This window comes from Lissotriton vulgaris, chromosome 2_1 (assembly GCF_964263255.1).
Source record: "Lissotriton vulgaris chromosome 2_1, aLisVul1.2, whole genome shotgun sequence".
NCBI classification, from domain to species: domain Eukaryota; kingdom Metazoa; phylum Chordata; class Amphibia; order Caudata; family Salamandridae; genus Lissotriton; species Lissotriton vulgaris.
Window position 1 is genome coordinate 521,569,806 of NC_141687.1, and position 21,003 is coordinate 521,590,808.

The window sequence follows — 21,003 nt, forward strand, 5'->3', positions numbered from 1 at the left end:
GTGAACAAGCTAGCTCATTTGTCTACGAGGATGATTCTCATTGCCCTAGACTGGCCGAAACAGTGGTGGTACCCGGACCTTATACAATCTATCAGAGTGTCCTCACAGGAAGCTGCCGGACCTGCTATCCAAAATGAACGGGAGGATTCATTATCCCAACCTTCCATCACTGAACTTGGCAGCATGGCTCCTGAGGTCCAACAATATGGCCACCTAGGACTGCAATTCCATTTTGAAAGAAGCAGGAAGAACTTCCACAAGGCATTCTTATGCATGCAAGTGGAAGCGTTTTTTTACTTGTGGTGTATGCAGAACTATTGTAATCCTATCAAGGGTCAGGAAGAGGGCATTCTCCCTTACCTACTTTATCTGGCGAAAGCAGGGTTGAGATTTCATTCCATTAAGGTGCATTTGGCGGCTATAACGGCTTATAGACGCTCACCCTCTCAACCCTCTTTTTTCCAATTGCAAGCTGTTCAGGATTTTCTGCACTGTTTGAAAAAAGTCTACCCTCTGGTACGACCTCCGTCGCCACCCTGGGAGCTAAACCTGGTGCTATCGAAATTGATGGGTCCAACTTTTGAGCCCATACACAAAGCAACCTTGCAACATATTTCTTGGAAGGCTGCTTTTTTGGTAGCAATTACGTCAGCTCGCAGAGTGAGCGAGATACAGGCACTCTGTTTCAAAGAGCCCTATACAGTTTTCCATCTAAATAAGGTGGTGTTGAGGACACATCCCTCGTTTCTTCCTAAGCTGGTATCAGATTTTCATGTGAACCAGACCATCTCTCCACCCACCTTTTTTCCCAATCCCTCTACTCCAGTTGCATTCTCTGGACCTGAAAAGGGTTTTAAAATTCTATCTAGATCGGTCCAAATCTATAAGGAAATCTGATCAACTGTTTGTCAACTATGGATCGATCAGATCTGGTTTTGCAGCTTCGAAACATTCCATTTCCCGATGGATAGTTTCATGTATCAAACTTGCTTACCAATTGGCGCAAAAGCCCCTGGGGTTTTCTCCCAAAGCACATCCTACCAGAGGAAAAGCGGCTACTACAGCTTTTCTCCAGAATGTGCCCATGTCTGAAATCTGTAAGGCGGCGACCTGGAGGTCCGTCCTTACGTTTACCAGACACTATTGTCTGGAGTCAGACACCAGAGCAGACACCCAAGTAGGCCAGGCCTCCTTGCGGAATTTGTTTAACAGCTGATTTCGGCTGTTGCATTTTGTTGGGTCATGTTTTTTCTCATTTACCTGCAGGTGGTGGATGGGCTTGCTATTCTATTCAGTGCTTATGACTATTGATGAGGATACCCTGGAAGAGAAGGATAAGTTACTTACCTGTAATCCTAGTTCTCTTCCAGGGGTATCCTCATCAAAGTCACAAGCAACCCACCCGCCTCCCCATGTAAATGAGACGTTGTCTAAGTGTTAATGGATAATGTTGAGCCCTGACTTTCAGGGTTATGTAAAGAACAACTGACCTAATTGTCACCCCTGAGGCATGATGGGAAGCCCAGGGTCATGGCTGTCTTAAGGGCAAGGTGCCAGTTTTGTTGAAAATGCATTTTCTATGCTTTTGGTTTGCAATGCAGCCTGTAGGCTAACAATGTCTATTTTATTTCCAGTTTTCATGATATATGAGTGGCTCATTAAAAAACAGAGTTCAAGTGTTACTTGCCCTCATGTGTTTTTTATATGTTTGCAAATAATATTTATATGGGCAATTCCATTGTTTAGCCTCCTATGGGGAGCTGCATTGTTATGAGAAAAAATGATATATGTACATACATATATGTAGAGCTGTGATTCCACCCAATGTGAGTTGCACCACCATCCAACAATATCTCAAATTTCAATAAATCTAAGGAAAAAATGTCCATCCAAAGTATATTTGCTTTTATTCTTCTTTATTCAAATTTCATCAGGCAGCCAACGCGTTTAGTTCAAAAGAACTAAAACACATATATGATAATATATACAGATAACAGTTCTTCCATCCTGGCATATACTGCCAGCACAATAAGTGCTAATAAATTACAAAATTCCCTAATCCTAAAAAACACACACAGATTTGTGATACAATACATACTTGTGTATATATCCAAGCCTTCATCTATTGTTGAAGGCTTGGATATATACAGGGTGCAATTCGCATGGTAGCGCAAACTATGCACGCTCCGCGAGCGTAGTGTAGTCCTACGCCCAGGGTTAGTATACACACTTAAATCACAGTGGCTGACAGTCTGGGTGTTCAACTAATGCAAGAATACATGTCTAAACATCACCTGGAATGACGGGTGCTTATATCTGGTAACATGTACAATGCAAGTCAATCAAAGCCCCTAAAAGGCATCACTTTTATAATCACATGGCTATGCAATTACCACCAGGCATCCTGGCAAGGATGCTGGCAACATATTCCAATTCACTTTTAACATCACATATTGCTTGTGACCTCCAGTCCCGAAAAGGAATATTATTAAATGCCTATTCTGTGCAAATACACCCTTCCACCCCTAGATGATGTCTCCACAAAAGAATCCTCTTTTTTCTTAGAAGAACAGTTCTCCCTCGCTGAAGAACAAAAGCTCCAGCATCAGGTAGGCTAAAACATAGATGAACCCTTGATGGGTTATTTCCTTTAAGTCACCAGAGACTCAGGGTGGGACTTTCCATTTCAGTGCTGGGGGAGTCTGCACTGCTCCTGCAGCTCCCCCTGTACCTTAACATTTAAATGGTGGTGACCTCATCTTCCTGGGGTCACCACACGCTGAAAACAAGCCGGTTTTTCTAGCAGCTTACCCATGCCCTCCAGTGCGTGAATATTTGAGCACGGGCTCTCCCGCTGCTTCGTGTAGAGCCGGGCTACCTTGGATGGTGGCCTCACTCCGCTTCTGCACTTCTTCGGGGGCTCGGTCCGACCTGCGCACCCTGCGATCAGGTAAGGTGGAGAGCAGCTTGAGCAGCCCACCCCTGGCTGCTCTCACCGGCTCCCCACCTGGCCAGCACCCTTCATTCTGCTGTGGGAGCCAGCCCTTCATTTTGGTCTGCCCGCTTCAGACTCAGGGTGGGACTTTCCATTTCGGTGCTGGGGGAGTCTGTACTGCAGAGGCTGTAGCTGGCCAGGCAGGGTCTCGAGGGTGTGCAACGGCACTCCTTCCTTTTGCTGCAGGGGAGTGGGATGGCAGTCCCCCCATCTTTCTACCAGCACCCGGGGCCGAGAAATAAGTCCTGGGCCCTCACCCACTTCATGGAAAACGCAATGGCGCTCCCTGACTCCCTCTTCTCCTCTTTGGCGGGGCCCAGGGATGGGGTCCTGGGCCCCTGAGTCCTCTTCACGGGGGCGCCATGGCGCTCCCTGCCTTAATTTTCGTTGGGCTCCTGGACCAGAGGGGCAATTTCACAGGGGGCCATGGCGGTCCCTGACTTTACTTTGCTGGGGCCCAGGGATGGGATCCTGGGGCCCCAGGCACCTTCACAGGGGGCACTACGGCTCTCTTGGTTAGGGCCTAGGGTTGGGATCCTGGGCACCCAGGTACCTTCACTGGGGGCGCAATGGCCGTTCCTGACTTTCACTTCAGGGGCAGCCCCGGAGACCTGACCAACCCTGGTGGCACACATTGTTGAAGCTCAGTCATTTAACTGTGAAAATCACTGAAATAAACAATTTGCTCTCAGCACATTTGTTTGCAAGGTTTATTGGGAACCCAATCAGAATGCAAAAATATACGTGCACACGGAGACCTCAGCAAAGCTCACTGAGTGCCCAATTGGTATGACAGTGCAGAGACATTTTATAGGTATAAACCCCCACAGGATGGGCATCATATCATACGTAATCTGGATCAGACTATGTCCTGCTGGACCAATCAGTGAAGTGCAAATGTGGTGTGATACCCTTTTAAGGCTCAAATATGTCTATACCCTGGTGTTGCTGCCCACGTGCCACCTACAAGAGCAGATTTGGGCTTTCCCCTAAAGGTGAAATCTGTGCCTCTGGTATACGTGGACTTGGCGCGGACGTGACCGGCCAGGTCATGTCGACATGATTACCGAAATGTGAGATTTTGCAATAGCAAGCTGGAAGCTGGCGTGTTTGTTCTCGGAAAGCCTTGGGTTGCTTTGCACGTTGCAGCTGACTGACACACAAAATGGAGCGTGCGACCATTTTGTGAATTCCTGCTGGTGTCAATTCTTTAGTATCTCAAAGAAGACTATAGGCCTGAAAACATATGTATTTGGTATCATAGAAATGTCCGCTTCGTCATCCCCAAATCTGATACTAAATCATATAAATCATATGTTAATCAGAAGTCATCCATCCTCATCATCTCCTGTCCCTCATCCTCATCCTTATGGGTGTGGTGTGTTGAATTACCTTCCCTGGATAGACAGCGGTCACAGGAGCTGGAAATTACTGTACAACAAACTGGGCATATCTTGATCAGGAGGCATGGTGTCAAAAAGGCTGCTACCACTATTATAACTTCCTTAAGTATCCAAGAACCCCAGTCTGTGAACCAGTTCATCACATCTTCCCATAGGCCACCTGTGTGTATACCGTGAGCCCCATCTCTAATGTCTTTGATCTTTTTTATAGCTTTGTTTATATTCCCACTGTTATCCGGAATAAATAAACAGCATTGGCTCTGAGCCAGGGAAGATGTCTCGTGAAGGACGGAACATTCCTTGGCCAGAATGATATCGAGAGCAATCCTGTTCTGGATCACGACTGCCCTCATGGAGGTAAGTTCCTCTGTTATATTTCCTAAGGCATCAGTGGTAGAGTCTGCTAGATCCTCAATCATCCTGGATACCTGGTGTATCCTTTCTGAGGTATAGATATTGCCTAGTACTGGAATCATTGCCACAACACCTGTTAACATGTGGTCTACCCATGCGGCTGTTCTCTTGGCCCTAACTAGTGTCAACTCTGTCTTTTCTGCTGGCACTAATTTTGTGAAGTGGGTCATCTGTGGGATGATGGATGCTATGTAGCAACTTCCATACCATCCTGGGGGCAGGTAGAAGTATGCCCATGGACCACAGACAAAGAAAAGGCCTTTGTAACCTACCAGACCTGGTGACGGCTCGTCACGACTCTTAACTCGAGTTAGTCTGGTTACTGCTACTCGTCCCCACGTAAATCTGGGGAGCTGCCTTTGTTGGTAGTATGCCTTTTATCCTGTCTTCACAGTAAAATAAACCCTGCTCTCCTCGAGCAACTTCCTCGAAGGTGCATCCAAACGAAATGCATTCTTTCCAGTTGTCTCTGGACAGCAGTTCTGAAAAACTGCATGTTCTGGCATCTCCTTTTGGCAAAACCGGTATTCTTTTGGGTGTTACCATTTCATCCTTGAGGATGCAGGAGGGGGCTGAAACTTCCCCTACCCTGAACCTTGGCACTTTGGCCTGTTTCTATGTCATCCCAGCCTGCTCGGCCTTGCCATTCCTCATTCCTAGAAGCCATGTTGAATCCTTTTAGCATCTCTAAGTCTCCCTTAATTGGCTGCATATTCATACAAGGGATCCTCTTAGGTCTGAGAGGAGGGCCTGTTGTTTTTCTGCTATAGCTATAGCCCCTGCTCCCGCTGGGATCAGCAGTCAGTATTTCAGATGAGGTCATACCTATCGATACTGACACAGACATGCTGTGTTGACTTTGTAACATGTCACGCAACAAGACACAGCCTACATATTTGGATACTGGCAGCACGTGGTACTTCAAACTATGTGTGGCATCTGTGGGCAGGTGTGTGCAAACATAGCAGTCTGATATATTCAAAAATGTCACATACTGTTTCAGCATTTCTATATACTGGTTTCCTTCATATGTATCCCACAATCCTTCTTGGTCCCCTTTATTCACACCCACCCCCATTTCAGTAATGTTCATTGTTATATTCTGTTCATAGTCTTTTGGTGGTTTTGTTGGCTCAGTTCCATCACTACCATCCCCCACCCTTCCATTAAGATGTGGTATTTCAAGCTCAGCAGAATACATTATTATTATTGCTGTTACTATTATTGCTGGTACTGGTAACAATATTGCAAGAATCACTGCTCTCCAGTTACATGTGTGTCTTTTAGTGGACTGCATGACTCTGTAAAAACCTTGCCCTTCCCTATGCTATGCAATCTTCTTATGAATAGGCCCTATGTTTATTCTTAGTCCTCTCGGGCTTGTGAATTGGCCCTAATTTTGTTCTTCTTCCTCTTGGCGCTATGCTAGCTGTCCCTTAGAGTCAAGCATTTAACCACTGTTCTTCTCTTGTTTTTAATGTCTCTAATAGGTCTAGGACCAGTGACCTCTGTTGCAAAAACGGCAAAATGGAGAATATTCAAGGTGTTGAATAATGCTAGAACCAGTACTTTCTATCGCAAAAATGGCACCATTGAGAATGTCAAAACGTAGATCTGTTAATTCTTGCTCAGGGACTTGCTCTGGGCCCGTTGGAAAGGCAATCTCATTAAAAATTAATCTTATTAGCTCACTGAGCAATAGTGGCCTCGGGACAAATAATGTTAAAGTTGCACTTATGTCTCTCCCTGGGCACAAAATGGTTAATTGTATCCTGGACTGTCCTAGACCGTTGTCCGCAGGCTTGTATTGACACAGATCGAAGTCTATCTGTCCGGAGCCTTTGCATTTAGCCAGCAGTCCGTTAATTATTAATCCACTTCTTTAGCTTTCTGTTTGCTGGAGGAGCGAAGGTTATATCCTCGGCTACGCCCTGCTGCTGGTATCTGAATCGGTGTGAACCGTTCTCCGTCCTCGGGGGTCACTTTTTTCGTGTGGGACACGTGAATCCACGAAGTTAGACCATCACATTTCACTGCTGTAGCCGTTGTAAGAATGACCTGCATTGGCCCCCTCCATCTGGGCTGCAAACAATTCCTCCGTGTGTGGGCTTTAACCCAAATCCAGTCCCTGGGATCCAGATCGTGGGCTGGTGGCGTTGCGGCCTCTGGAAGGGACTTCAGCACTTGACAATGGAGGTAACGTAAAATATCGGTTAACTTCTTACAGTAACACAATAATAAGTCATCCGTTACTGACAGAGGGGCTGTTGACATATGTCCAGGTATGTGCATTGGCCTTCCAAATACGATGTCATGTGGGCTCAGCTTTGTTACTCTGTCTGGTGTACATCTCATTGCTAGAAGCGCTAAAGGCAGCGCATCTGCCCATGAGAGGTCTATTAACGCACAAATTTTAGCTATCTTATTTTGCAAAACTACATTTCTCCTCTCTACAGCGCCTGCTGCTGGTGGATGGTAAGCACAATGCAATTTTTGTTTTATGACCAATCCCTTGCATAGTCCCTTTATGACATTGGAAATGAATGCAGGCCCATTGTCGGACGCGAGGAGGGAGGGTACCCCAAACCTTGGCAGTAGCTCCTTCAGTAGGCACTTGGCCACGCTCTGTGCATCACAATGTTTTGTGGGGTAGGCCTCAGTCCATTTGCTAAATATACCGACAATGACCAAAACATATTTATATGACTGGGTGGGGGGCATGTCTATAAAATCAAGCTGAAGGCTTTCAAATGGCCCATGGGGAGGTGGGAAGTGGCCAGGCGCAGTTGGTGTACCTTTCCGGTATTGTATTGGGCACAGACAGAACATTGCTTACAAAGCCTTTCTGCTGTCTGGCGAAATTTTGAGTTATACCAACACTGGGAAAACAATTTGATCATTCCATCACGTCCTACATGTGAGGGCCCATGGAACAGTCTGCACATTGAAGGGAGCATGGTGGAAGGCAAGCATATCCTGCCATTAGGCCCTACCCAAAGCCCCTCTTTTGTTTGTGTGCATCCCTGTTGCGCCCACTCCTCCTTTTCCTGGCCAGCTGCATTCATCAGAATATGTTTTGGGTCAAAATATAATGAACCACTATCCTCTCTAGTTTTTGTTCCGCTGCCTACTAATTGTACCATTGTTTGATGGCAGCCTGTAAGTGCTATTCTCTTCGCTTCTTGGTCAATGAAAGCATTGCCATGGAAATGGGGTCTTTTGACGAGGTGTGGGCAGCACATGTTATGAAAGCCACTTTGAAAGGTAGTAGCAGAGCTTGGAGGAGGCCACAAATCAATTGTGCATGCTGTATCTGCTGGCCTGCTGATGTAAGGAACCCCCTCATTGCCCATAGCTGGCCAAAGTCGTGGACCACCACAAAGGCATACTGGCTGTCCGTGTATATATTCACTTTCTTTCCTTCAGCCCACGCACATGCCCGTGTAAGTGCCACGAGTTCGGCTGCCTGTGCACTCTTTGCTGCTGTCAGCCTTCCCCCTTCCAATAATTTAGTAGCTGTGCCCACCGCATAAGATGCTTGTAATACTCCTGTGTCATCCCTTAAGCATGACCCATCTACAAATAAATCTCCTTGAGCATCTGGGAGTGGTGTATCTTTAAGGTCTGGGCGTAACTTAGTATGGCTATCTATGGCCAAGGCACAATCATGAAAGGAATCATCTGAATCAAAATCCTCCAGCTCATGTTCAGTTGGTAGCAAGCATGCAGGGTTCAAAGTGGTACATCTCTTGATGATAATGTGTGGTGTCAAGAGTACCAACTCATACCTGGTGAGGCGTGCATTGGTGAGGTGCTGTGTCTTAGTGGATGTGAGAAGTGTGTCCACGGCATGTGGAACGTGTAGTACTAGTGTGTGTCCTAACACTAAGTTGTCTGACTGTTCCACGGCAAGTGCTGCAGCTGCCACTGCTTTCAGACACGGTGGGAGCCCTGAAGCCACTGGGCCTAGCGTGGCAGAGTAATATGCCACAGGGCGGTAGAAAGCCCCATGTTTCTGAGCCAAGACCCCCATTGAACAATAACCCTTCTCGTGACAAAACAAGTGAAAATCTTTGCTATAATCTGGTATGCCTAGTGCTGGTGCTTCCTTCAATCCTCTTTTCAGCTCATTGAAAGCTGTCTCACATCCTTGTGACCAGGGTACAGTGTCAGGTATGTCTTTGTGTGTCAGTGCTTGTAGGGGTGTCGCAATGAGAGAGAAATTCGGTATCCAGTGACAACAGTATCCTGCAACCCCTAGGAACGCCCTAACTTCCTTCTGCGTGCGGGGTCTGGGAAAATGTGTTATCGTCATGATTCTGTCTGGCAACAGTTTTCTTGTTCCTTCTGTTAACTCATGGCCTAAGTACTACATAGAGGTGAGGCAAAACTGTAACTTCTTTGGGGAGACTTTGTATCCCTTTAGTGCTTAGTGGCATAGGACAGCGATGGTGTCTTTTACACAAGCTTCCCTCAAAGGTGAGGCCAATAGTAAATCGTCAATATACTGGATAAGCGTGGATCCCTCCTTTAGTACCAGGGAGTCTAAATCTGTTTTTAAGGCATGTGTGAAGATGGAAGGTGACTCTGTATAGCCCTGAACGAGCCTTGTCCAACAAAATCTCTTCTGTCTAAAGCTAAAGGAGAAGAAATGTTGGCTGTCCGGGTGCAAGGGGATGGTAAAGAAGGCGGAGCTAAGATCCATCACTGTGAAGGTGGTGGCTGACACTGGTATGTTAGATAATATTGTTGCTGGGTTTGGGACCACTGGGAAAGAGGGCAACACTATTTTGTTCAATTCTCTCAGGTCTTGGGTGAATCTGTAGACAGGGGCCCCGTTCGGGCCCTTGGAGGCTTTCTTCACTGGGAGAATCGGGGTGTCACATTGACTATATTGAATCTTTATTAAAATTCCTTGCTTCAGGAGGTCTTGTATCACTGGTGCGATGCCTTCCTCCCCCTCTTTGGAGATTTTGTATTGTGGCACTCTTGGGAGAATTGCCCCTGGTTTTAGTTTTATCTGTACTGGTGGGTAGTTCAATACCCACCCTACGTCATTGGCACTTGTTGCCCAGACTACTTCAGGTGGCACACAATGGCGTAGTTCTGGTTGTGGTATTTTGGGGTCTGTGCATTTCATGAAGGCTTGTACCATTAGGCCATTTGCCTTGCTCACCAGAAGGACCCCTGCTGGTGAGCATTGTATGGTGCATTGCAATTTGCATAACAAATCTCTCCCCAGCAAATTCACGGGGCAAAACCTGCTAAAAATAAACTGGTGGTGCACTGTTATTGTGCCTACTACAAACTGTAGTGGCTCAGAAAGATATTCTGTTATAGGTTGGCCAGTCATGCCTACTGCGGTTATCGTAGTCCTAGAAAGTGGAGCCTCGGGCGTTGTTAGTGCCTTCAGCATTGATCTTGGAGCCTCTGTGTCAATTAGAAATGGAACAACCCTGCCCAATATCTCTCCCTCTACATATGGTCCGGATTAATCTACTGCTATAGCTGGTGCTATCACGCAGTTTCCCACTTTTAGGCATCCCTAGAATGATGCTGGGGGTGGAGGCCAGTCGGTCGTTACTGGAGTCCACCCTTCCCCCCCTGCCCATTGCTGCTGGGACTCTCTTTCCTGTTGCGGGTTGTCTTGGTACCCTGTGTGCCGAGTGTAGTTGGTGTACTGGTGTCTGCCCTCTTGCCCGCTGTTCTGTTTGTACCTACTGTCCTCATTTCTTTTCTTCAATATTGGGCAATCTGCTTTCCAATGATTGGGGTCCTTACAATAGAAGCATGCTGTTCCTTGTGGTGGCAGGGAGGTTGATCTGCGGGGTAAGGAAGGTGTCCTACCGGTGTGCTGTTTTCCTGCGCCTTGCGCCACTCCTCTATTTCTTTGCCTTCCCCTGTTATTGCTGTAAAACCATTCTTGTGCTACCATTAACCTCACTTTTTCTTTCTTTAAATTTTCTGTCTCCATCGCCTGCGCACTAGACTGGAAATCTGCGCAGTATTTTGCCGCTGAGAGCACTTTCTCTATCGGCTCTTGTTGCCAGCAGATAAAAGAAGTCTACAAGTGTGTTCTGATAGGTGGTGTGAGGCCTTGTACAAATGTAGTTACCAGGGCTGGCATCGCATCCCCCATAGGGTTTTTCAATCCACTGTTCTGCCTATATACTTGCAGGAGGCGGTCAAAGTATGTCTTCACACTTTCATCTTTCTCCTGTTTGGTACTCGTAATTTTGCTCCAATCAACCCTATCTTCAGGTACCTTCTCCTTCAAGTGTTCCACCACTTTTTTGTATAACTCATCTACTTCTGGGCCTGGCATCCCTCCCTTGCCCCTCCTTGGTTCCACATCTGGCCAACCGACCTTTCCTTTACAATCTTCCCAAAGGTCCTTTGGGATAATGAAATTGAACAATGTGTCCAGGTCTCTCCATAGTAAACCTCCTAACGCTGACATTCTACTAAGCTCTTCATACCATTTTCGTGGTTCTTCTCTTAGCCTGGGAAACTCAAACTGCTAATGTCCTGCCTTGACCATGGGACATAAACATATGCTAAATCATTTGGCGCGCTGCCAGGTGGTGGCGGTATCTCTCGTAGGGGCATGATAAGTGATGGGACCTCTGTTGTGGTAGAGTTGCCTGTTGTGTTGGCTGTGGTGATGGAGTGGGCAAGAGAGTGAGCTACATCAATTACTGCACATGTGTGTATTAGCTTCTTTCATTGTTGTAATTTATCTATAGCATATTTAAGCGTGTCCTGCAACTTAGACTCCTCCCATGTTATTAAATCTGAGTCTGTGAATCCGAACTTCCCTACTTCCCAATCATATTTTTCTGGTAGTTGGGCACGACTACCTGTGGTTGTCTGGGTGTCGGCTTGCTTAGCATATGCTAAATGGGCCTGGGGTGCTTTGTTCAGTAACTCTGCTCGTGCTAAGGACAGTGTTTTCTCTAAGTACCTCCTATTCTGTGATTGTATAAAGGAGTCCACTGTTAGTGAGCCCTCCACGAGCCACTGTAATAGCGCTTGACAATTTAAAGAATCGCTCTTTAACATCAATTTTGGTGAGTTTGGATTGGACGCAGAAGCTCCTCCCACCATTCCCCCCAAGCTGCCTCGTCTTTTCTTCTCTGTGGTCAACTCCGTTTCTGCCAAACATTTCTCTAAGATCGAAATGTCGTGTTCTGTGTGGTGGACGTACGTAAATGCATCCCATATTGAGTGCCACTGTGCCTGACTGAATGAGTCCAATTGGTATGACAGTGCAGAGACATTTTATAGGTATAAGCCCTCACAGGATGGGCATCATAGCATACGTAATCTGGATCAGACTATGTCCTGCTGGACCAATCAGTGAAGTGCAAATGTGGTGTGATACCCTTTTAAGGCTCGAAATATGTCTATACCCTGGTGTTGCTGCCCACGTGCCACCTACAAGAGCAGATTTGGGCTTTCCCCTAAAGGTGAAATCTGTGCCTCTGGTATACGTGGACTTGGCGCGGACGTGACCGGACAGGTCATGTCGACATGATTACCGAAATGTGAGATTTTGCAATAGCAAGCTGGAAGCTGGCGTGTTTGTTCTCGGAAACCTTGCGTTGCTTTGCACGTTGCAGCTGACTGACACACAAATTGGAGCGCGCGACCATTTTGTGAATTCCTGCTGGTGTCAATTCTTTAGTATCTCAAAGAAGACTATATGCCTGAAAACATATGTATTTGGTATCATAGAAATGTCCGCTTCGTCAACGGGAGACCGGTGGCCAAGCCCCCATGTGTTTCATAGGTCTGATGAAAGGTCAAAGGACACCTACTCTCTGGAGGGGCCTATCTCAGCCTCCGGTGGACTGATTTCACTGATCTTGGTCTCATTTCACTTCTGGTGGCCAGCCATAGCGTCCTGGAGCACTTTTCGACGCCCTCCTGGCTGCCAAGAGGGTGAACTCAGACAAGAGCGGTCTTCACTGGCTCCCTGCAGCAGACTTTCACCTGCCTCTCCTTCTGGGCCTTTCTTCTCTGTGCGAAAAAGGCTAGGCGTCCTCTCATTGGCCTTGGACTCCCTCGGAGGCACCGTCCAGAGTCCTGGGGAAGTCGGCGGGGGGGGGGTTACTCCTTCCAACTGCCAATAGCGCCAGTCTCCAGCACCAGTCTTCCTCAGCAAGTCAAATATAACAAAAAAGGGAGGTACCCTAATATTAGAATAGGGACAGGGTGAATTCCTAAAGTCGAAAAAGTGTCCCAACTTGGAGAGAAGACCTTCACCTTTGGGAATGCTTGCAGTGAAGGGCTAGGCCTCTGATGCTTCAACTTGGGGAGGAAGGTAATTAATCCAGCCTGGCAGGCTCACATCAGGCAGGACTCTTGTTCTGAGCTGACTCAGAGGAATATGACAGCTGTACAGATATGGCTTTGGATTTCGCAGAATGGTTCTTTTCATACAACTTACAGTGTATTTTGGTGCGTGTCTGGAGTTTGTAGGCCTTAGAGAATTGAAACTATCCTATGTGGTCTATTTCTCCATAATAGAGTGTTCCTACATTGAAGCACACTGACTATCCCTCACCCATGTCTCCCCCCATTATAAGGCTGATTCCATGTCACCACCCAACTCTGCATAATCCTTTCCACACCATCCTATCTGTGCCCAGCTCCTGGGCTGAGCACAACAGGAATCTCCCCCGCACAGCCCTTACACATGTGTGAACACGTGTCCACATGTAACCCGTCTGGTGCTACATACCCTTGCTGCAGCGCAGTGGCCTTATCTCACAAAGCAGACACTGGTGGAACCCATATGCAGTCCATTTTATCATGAATTTACCGTGGGTGAGTTCCAGTTTATGAGGCTCTCCCATAGTAAAAGCTCAAAAATAAGGTGTTCAAAAGGTGTTCCCAGACCATAAGAGGAATTTCAAGAAAGTGCTTAAGGACGATATACGTTTGGTGCAGGATCAGCAGTATGAATATGAAACATAGCAGCAATACAGATAAGACTGAAATCATCTTAATAGGCATAGATAATCCCTTTAATCTGACCCTATTGTGGCCAGAAGATGCTCCTGCTCCCCAAATACGGTAGAAGTAGTAAAATCTTGGTGTAAAATTCGATGCCTCTCTCATTTCGCCCACAGGCCCTTGTAGTGGCAGGGGTGTGTTTTAATTTAATAAAATCATTTAAGAAGTTTTTTGATCTCATTCCGTGCTCTGCAAGGAAGACAGACAATTACAGTAGTCTAATCTGGATAAAATGCATGCTACTGCTTCTGTTTGCTGGTGTAAACAAACAAGTGTTAAAAAGTTACTGATAGTACAACATGCAGCTGCCCGCTTCGTGTTGAAATTGCCCTGCCGTCCTCGGCCTCTGCAGCCCTAACAATCCTTCATTAGCTGCCTATTCAAAAAATATTATTCAAGCTTCTTTTAATCCCTTTTAGAGCTTTTGGAGCATCATGGCCTAAATACCTGTATGGCAAGTTTACACTGTATGTCACCGCCCAGACACTTAGATCATCCTCAGCAAAATTTCTTAACCCCCCCGACCCCCACATATATTCAGATATAAAACCAAAGGCAAAGGTGGAAAATACCCTGGAACCAGAGCATGGAACCTCCTGCCTAGTAAGCTAAGACTGCTGAACTAAATGCCCTCTTGTTAGAAATGGGGGTCTCGAGTTGGCAATGGCTGGCCACTGTCCAAGTAGGGACCCTTTCTTCCAGAATCAGAGTAAGAGGGCTACACCCTTTGATAACCCCTGCTCAACCCTGTGGCAACGTAGCAGGAGCAGCTAGGCTTATCTCAGAGGCAGTGTGTAAAGCATTTATGATCATACACAGTAACACAGTGAGGGACACCACCCAAGTAGTTATAAACAAAATAAGTATCTATATATATATAGACTTAACACAAGATCAATAACGGTAAAAAGACACAATACTGGAGGCTAGCTCTCTTCTAACCCTTGGATGATTGCTTTAGCAAAATAAAAGTATCTCAAAAGTCCTTTTCACTCTTCTTCTAAGTCCAGGGGAAACTACTGCAGGCCAATCCAAGAAAGAGCACGCAAGCCCATGGAAAGTCCTCTCCTGCAGAGTCCTTCAGTGAAACGGACATATGTTCTGTAGTAGGGGATCTCTGTGTATAGTCATAATCTAGTGAATAGTCCCGCCCATGTGCGTGGACCCCGGAGCAATCAAAAATAATCTCTTACAGTGTCAAAAAATGCAGAAATGCATAGACACGTAAGAGAAAATTTTAAGACATATAATGCAGCCCCCAACAGGCTACACTGTCCAGTACTTCAGCTAGAAATTCCACCAAAAAATCCACAAAACAGCAAAGCCTGTCCAGATTTTCATTTTCTTCAGTACAAACCCCTCTGGGAGATAGAGAGGAAGACCTGGACAAACAAGCCCCATAGGCTGCCATTATGTGTCTCAGAATAGGGTACTGTGCCTTTAAGAGAACTTTCCAGAACTTCACAGTATCCCAGAATGCCTTGCAGGTCTCTCTTACTTTCAGTTCTTTTTTCCGGCTCCTGCAAGCAGGACCCTGGAGCATTGAGCTCTCCCTTTTCAAGGGTTTTGTTGGTGTTTTTGCACTAAATTCGTTTTTTGTGTACTTTATCTGTACCTTACAGCTTTCTTCTTGGCTTGTGGCACCCTTTGGTCGAAATAATGCCTGCATTATTTGATAAATGCCCGGAGTGCTCCAGGAAGAAGGCCAAGACAGATCCCCATGAGGTCTGTATTCTCTGCCTTCCCTCTTCCCACATCCCTGAGGAGTGTGAGATCTGCCAGGGTTTTTCTGGCAGGACCCTGAAAGACAGAAAGAAAATCAGGCTTCAGGGACTGGAAGAAAGGAGACAGAAGACACAAGGTGGGTCTGGACATGCTGAGGCCCCTGGGGGGCTCCCCGGGGGCAGGAAGCCCAGCACACGTCCCCATTCTCCGTCTGGGTCGGTGGCACCCTCCAAGACGTCGAGAGAGAAGTCCAAGGCCAGCTCCCCTTCTCCCCAGGGCTCTGGGTCGAGAACACGCCGACCGTCGACGTCGAGGGACCTGCATAGGCCGCCGTCGGACGTGGAGACGGTGTCGTCGTCGCTGTCTTCGGCGTCGACGTCGAGCGATCGGCGTCGACAGGAACGGCGTCGACAGGACCAACGTCGACAGGATCGGCGTCGACGCACGCCGCCGAGGCAATACCGTCGATCGCCTTCCAGAAAGGCTTCATCGTCGTCGAAGGGATCCTCGTCGTCGAGCCCGCCGTCGACGCAGAAGCACTCGCCGGCGAGACGGAGGCGTGCCCCGTCGAGGCGAAGGAGATCGTCGTCAAGGTCGACGTCGAGACGCCACACGTCGAGGCGGTCGCCGTCGAGGCGCAAGCGGTCGCCATCAAGGCACAGGAGATCGTCGTCGAGATGGTCCGGGTCGACGTCGAGACACGCGAGTCGCTCGACGCCGAAGAGGAAGAGACGGTCGACGCCGAAGGGCCGTTCGACGTCGAGGAACCGGCGGTCGACTCCTGAACACCGGTCAAAGGTGCCGGATGCCCATACTAAGCGCCCTGAGGCTGTGGGGGGCTCCCCTCAGCCCAGGAAGGATGGTGGTTCACCGGGATCGGTGCATTCGGAGGTTTATACTCCACAGAAGTCCGTAACACCTCCTCCTCCGTTGCCTAGAGGGCCGCGTCCGAGGATGACTACACCTCCTCCGTTGCCTCCTCTACCTGAGAAGCCTCCACCGGTTCCACCAAGGTCGGCCTCGTTGCCTCACCTTCCGACCCCTCCCAAGAAGACTCCTAAGTCTAATGAACCGCGTAAGCCCGAGTCGGCCACCCCGGACAGGCCGGTGGACCGGCCGAAGCCCAGGAGGTCCAAGTCTCGCTCCAGACGGAGAGACCGATCGAGGAGCAGGCGCAGGTCCTCCACTCGTTCCAGACGGCGCCATAGGAGGTATAGATCCAGGACGGATACATCTTCCAGGACTCGCTCCTGTTCCCCTACTCTGTCCGATTCCCCAGACACTAGGGTGTCCCCTATCGATGACATCGGTACATTCCAGGATGTTCTCCTGAGGGGGGCCGCGAAGTTGGGTATCACGGTGACGGCTCCTACACCTACGACGTCCGTGATATTCGAGACTTTACACAAAAAGAGCCTGTCTCGCCCTCTGTTGCCCTTGGTCCCGGGACTGGTTGAACCGGCACAAGAATTATTTCTTACGCCTGCGGTGGTTAGGGCCGCCCCTTCTAGGCTTTTGAAGAAATACAGGGCACCGGACTCTGACCCTGCCTTCCTGAGGATGGACCCAGTCCCCGACTCAGTGATCGTTACAGCAGCCAGAAAGCAACACTCTACCTCCCCGTCCTCCACCGTGCCTCCGGACAAGGAGAGCCGCTGGATTGATTCGGCGGGAAGGAAAGCATGCGGGACTTCCTCCACCACGATGAAGGCTTCCAGCGACTCGGCATTACTGGGACGATATGACCGGGCGCTTTGGGATTCCATGGAACGGTTCGCGGACCTTGTGCCGCGCGACAGGAAGTAGGACTTTATGGAGATCGTCAAGGAGGGGATGCTGGTTTCGAACCAGGCCATCAGTGCCGCGGCGGATATTTCCTTGTTGGCGGCACATGGCTACTGCCACGGTATCAACCAGCGCCGCCATGCATGGCTCAGGCTTACGTCTCTCAAGCCCGAGGCACAACAGCGGGTGGCCAACCTGCTGTTTTCCGGGGACACGCTCTTCGGAAAACACGCGGATGACGAGATGGCCCGGATGAAGGCCGAGGCGGAAACCCTGACGGCAGTGGGCTTGGAAAAGCCCAAGGACAAGAAGCCATACCGCCAGTTCCAACGGCGGTTCGGTTCGCAAGGGAAAGGAAGAGGACAGTCTTCGGGACCACAGCAGCAACAACAACAGCAGCAGTTCCGAAGACCTTTCCAAAAACGTCAGAGGGGTAGAGGTGGAAAGCAGCCCTCTACCGCGAACAAGGGCCCGGCCGGGTCTCGACCCTGAGCGGTTACTTCCCCGTCATCCGTTACCCACTCCGGTGGGGGGAAGCGTTCAATTTTTCCTGGCAGAGTGGAGAAAAATTACTCAGGACAAGTGGGTGCTGAATATTGTTTGCAATGGATACAGTCTTCGGTTCATCAGCCCTCCTCCAGCGATCCCTCCGGTCAGCTCGCAGTATCAGCTGCGCGAGCTCCAGGCGGAGGCCGATATCCTGTTGAGGAAAAGGGCGATAGAAGACGTACCTCTGTCTCAAAGAGGAAGAGGTCTGTACTCTCGGTTCTTTCTGGTTCGAAAAAAGGACAAGAACGAGTTCAGGCCCATTCTGGACTTGCGGCAGGCAAACAAGTGAATTCGCAGAGAAATGTTTCGCATGCTGTCGTTGCATCAGATTTATCCTCAGCTGCAACAGGGGGACTGGCTTTGTGCCATAGACCTACAAGATGCGTACTTCCACGTGCCCATCGCGCACAAGCACAGGAAGTTTCTGCGATTTCAAGTCGGCGCCAATCATTACCAATACACGGTGCTGCCTTTCGGACTGAAGTCTGCACCCAGGACATTCTCGAAGTGCATGGCAGTGGTAGCGGCACACCTACGGAAAGGCAAGGTGTTTGTCTACCCGTACCTGGACGATTGGTTGATCAAGGCCTCCTCCTTCTCAGAAGCTCAGGCAGACTTCCAGAAGACGTGCGTTCTCTTGAACAAGCTGGGGTTGCACATCAACATGTCCAAGTCTGTCCCGATCCCGGTCCAGTGCATTCAGTACTTGGGAGCCTCTATCAATACGCTGTCAGCAAGCGTGTCTCCTTCGGAGGAGCGACGGAGATCGATCCTTCGGAAGGCTCAGGCTCTTATGACCGCTCCATCTACAACAGTGAGGATGGTGTCTTCTCTACTGGGGTCGATGGCCTCTTGTATCTTCCTGACGCCACACGCACGGCTGCACATGAGACCGCTGCAGGAGTGCTTGGAGGACCAGTGGGATCAGAGGAGAGGATCTTGGGACGACAAGGTTTGACTGTCGCTGCATGCTCTTCAGTCTCTGAAGTGGTGGTGTTCGGCGGAGAATCTCCTCAGAGGGGTTCCCTTCCACAAGGACATTCCTACTCAGACGATTGTGACGGATGCTTCTCTCCAGGGCTGGGGAGCGCATTCGGGAGACTTACAGATCCAAGGCACGTGGTCTCAGACGGAGTCCACGTATCACATCAATTTCCTGGAACTCAGAGCTGTTCACTTGGCGCTGAAGGCCTTTCATCCGTCCTTCCGGACCAACTCTCTGCTTGTACAGACGGACAATACGACCACGATGTATTACCTCAACAAGCAGGGGGGGTCGAGATCGCGCACCCTGTCTCGGGAGGCGCAGACGATCTGGCACTGGCTTCTGGCAAGAGGATTGACGATCACGGCTACCCATCTACCAGGTGTACAGAATGTTCAGGCGGACGCACTGAGCACGCTGATTCAGGAAAACCACGAGTGGGTCATAAACGACGACGTACTAGGAGAAGTCTTCGCAAGGTGGGGGACTCCAGACATAGATCTGTTCGCCACCGCCGAAAACAGCAAATGCCGAGACTTCGCCTCCAGGTACTACCAGCAAGGGACGCTGGGGAATGCACTCTGGATCAACTGGTCGAACAGCTTTGTTTACGCTTTTCCGCCCATTCCCCTGATTCCAGCAGTGCTCATCAAGCTGTCCCGGTCCAGGGCACGGATGATCCTGATTGCCCCGGAATGGCCCAGACAGTGGTGGTTCACGGACCTTCTACACCGGTCCCTCCTTCCGCACATTCTGTTGCCGTGCAGGCCGGACCTTCTCACGAAGTTCGGGGGTCAGATGGTGCACCCCAACCTCTCGTCCTTGAGTTTGGCGGCATGGCTCCTGAGGTAGTGCAATATGGACATTTGAATCTACCTGAAGATTGTATGGACATACTGAAGGAGTCTAAGAGGCCCTCCACTCGAACGTCCTACGCTTACAAGTGGAAGAGGTTTTGTATCTGGTGTGTATCCAGGAACTTGGATCCTACGACGTGCAAGGAAGATGTCATCCTTCCTTACCTTCTACATTTGGCGCGATCTGGCCTTAATGTTCATTCTATTAGGGTTCATCTCGCTGCATTGACTGCCTACAGGAAAAGCCCTTCACAGACTTCCTTCTTTCAGATCCCTTTGATCAAAGACTTTTTGGAAGGCTTGAAGAAAGTGTTCCCTCCTGTCAGGCTTCCATCGCCTTCATGGGAATTGAATGTGGTGCTGTCCAGTTTGATGAAGGAGCCTTTTGAACCCATTCATAAGGCTTCGTTGCAGCACCTATCCTGGAAGGCGGCGTTCCTCGTGGCCATTACATCGGCCCGCAGGGTGAGTGAAATTCAGGCGTTGTGTTGTAATGAACCTTATACTGTATTTCATGCTGCTAAGGTTGTTATGCGTACGCACCCTAAATTTCTTCCCAAGGTTGTTTCTGACTTTCATGTCAATCAAACCATTACTTTACCTACGTTTTTTCAGGATCCTTCGTCTCCAGCGGAAAGGTTGTTACATTCCCTGGATGTTAGGAGGGTGTTGAAATTTTACCTGGATAAGACTAAAGGTATTCGTAGGTCAGACCAATTGTTTATCAATTATGGATCGGTCAGGACGGGTCATGCGACCTCTAAGCAATCCATCTCTAGGTGGATTGTGTCCTGCATACAACTGTGTTACCAGAAAGCTAATAAGACCTTGGGAGGTAAGCCTAAGGCTCATTCCACAAGGGGCAAAGCTGCCACTACAGCCTTGCTCCGTAATGTGCCGATTGCAGAAATTTGCAAGGCCGCCACTTGGAAGTCTGTTCATACCTTTACTAAGCATTACTGTCTGGATGCTGATGCCAGAGCAGATGCTCAGGTGGGACAGGCTTCGCTGCGGAATTTGTTCGCGCAATAGTGGTGTTGGTTCTCTTTTCTCCACCGCCGCTTTGGTGTGGGGATGGGCTTGCCATTCTATTCACTAGATTATGACTATACACAGAGATCCCCTACTACAGAAGGAGTAGTTTCTTTTCTGTAACTCCAGTTCTGTAGTAGGGGTATCTCTGTTATAGTCATAAGCGCCCGCCCTCCTCCCCGGTGGAGAGAGATATTCATGCGAGAAATGCTACAGGTCTGGCGTGTTACGCCTTCA